This window comes from Choloepus didactylus, chromosome 2 (assembly GCF_015220235.1).
Source record: "Choloepus didactylus isolate mChoDid1 chromosome 2, mChoDid1.pri, whole genome shotgun sequence".
NCBI lineage: Eukaryota > Metazoa > Chordata > Mammalia > Pilosa > Megalonychidae > Choloepus > Choloepus didactylus.
Genome location: NC_051308.1, coordinates 227,600,174 through 227,602,262, shown reverse-complemented (window position 1 = coordinate 227,602,262; position 2,089 = coordinate 227,600,174).

The following is a 2,089-nucleotide window of genomic DNA, read 5'->3' as shown; positions in this document are numbered from 1 at the left end:
GAGGGAGGCAAGGGGAGAAAGGCCCCGAGGAAATTGGAGCAAACAGCCCTGGCATCCTGTAGCCCTTCCTGAATCCGATGGAATTGACTTTTGGCTTGTGTTTGGATTATCTGAGCCCCCCTGGCCAGCTGATCAAGAATCAGCAGCGAATGTGGTGGGGCTCCCCTGGGGATGGAAGGGCCTGGAAAGTGGAGTCTGCAGGTGGCTGCCCCTAGAGTCGGCGGGGAGGGGGGACAGAATTCTAAGCAGTGGACATTCATTGGGGTTCCCCTCCGTAGGGACAGATCAGAGCAGCAGCAAAGCCGGGAGAAGGGGCCATCAGCCTGACATCCACAGCCGGGGTGTGGGGTGCCGTGGGGGAGCCTGTAGGCCTGTTGCTGCCACCCTCTCCCCAAACTGGGCGCTGCTGGTCTGGGGGAAACTGCAGTGCGGCCCCCTCCCCCTCCCCCCAGCCAGCAGGAGGAGAGAGCTCGCCTGACCCAGTTTTCTCTCCATTGCCTGGGAGGGAGGGAGGGAGAGAGACGGCAGGTTTTTCTGCCTGCACCCCTGGCGCAGGCCAGCTCAGGGAGGGGAAGATCCCTCTGCGGATGTTTGCTCCATCCCTGAGCCCACCTTGCTCCTGGAGACCTAGGGAGGAGCGGAGGGGCTCCCTGCCTGGTTCTGCCAGCCCCTTCTCCAGCCTGCCTCTGGGGTCCCCGACAGAGGGGTGGGGAGGGGAGAGGAAGGAAGAAAAATCAGCAAATCAGAGCCTCTTCACTCCAACATTTCCTGAGGACACTTGTCTCCATCTTCGAGGGGCAGGCTCAGAGCTTTGCCAATCTCGGGCCAAAGGACACCCCACATCCCTGCAGGAAAGCTCCAGAAGGGCTCGCCTTTAACCCTCTGTGACCTGCCCAGGCCAGCTGATTGGGGTAGATGGAAGGTCATAGTTGCTGGCTGGGAGAGGAGGTACATGGAAGAGAGTGAGATGAAAAGCCTTGGGATTCTGGAACCAAGAACCCTCTCATGTGACTATCACCAGATAGAGCAAAAGGAAACAGAGGCCCAGAGGGGTGAAGGCACTCACCCAGGGAGTTAAAGACAGAGCTGGTGTTTGGGCCCTGATTTTTTCATTCAGTGAGTGGGTAGGTTTGAGGAGAGAGGCAGGAGGGGCAGGACTTTGAGAAAGGGTTCTAATGTTTGTAGGGGCCAGCTCTGGACCTCCATGCTTCCAGATGGCTTCTTTACCCTCACCCAACCCTGAAGTATTAGTATGCCCATTTTAAAGATGACAAGATCAAGGTTCAAAGAGGTGAAGTCATCTGCACAAGGTCACCTGCTAGTAAGTGGCTGTGATGAGCTATGAGCTCAGGGGTGTCTAACCCAACAGGGGCTCTTTTCTCTACCATACTGTTGAGATTGTTCAGGGTCCCCTTGAGGACCTGGCCCAGGAGCCCTGGATAGCTGCCCGACAAGTGCTTGTAAAATAGACTTGCTGTTTGGACGAGGAATCCAGGTGGCAGTGTCTGCGGTTGCAGGTGCCCTGGTTGCCAGCCCTGCCGGCTCCCGCTGGGGCTCTCGGCATATCCTCGGACTGCTCCGAGGCTGCATTTCCATCTGGGAAATAAAGGGGATGATGACCACTCTCAGGGTTGTGTGAGGCTCACCAGTGATGTGTCTCCAGTTCCCCTTGCCAAGTGAGCACATGGTAGGTGCTCACCAAAAGGCAGCCCTTCCTTTTCGAAATCACTCCTTTCGAGTGCACACGGAGGACCTGCGAGATGCCAGGCCCTATCCTGGGGGACACTGAGGACTGGAAAAGTGGGGCTGGCTGCAGGTGGAGAGGCAGGACTTCACAGCAAACATTTGGGTGCTTCTGAATCCAGCGCATCAGGCCATCCTCTCAGCAGCCCTGTCAGACAGGAGCTTCTCTCACCCCCATTTTACAGAGGAGGAAACTGAGGCTCAGGAAGGTGAAAGGACTTGTCCAGGGCCACACAGCTTGCAAACTGCGGGACTCATGACCCCAGGTCAGGCTGCCTTTGCGGGGTTTGGGGAAGGGGGTTGCAGGGTCTGACGTGCTCTCATCTCCCGTTTTGCAGTGAACTTG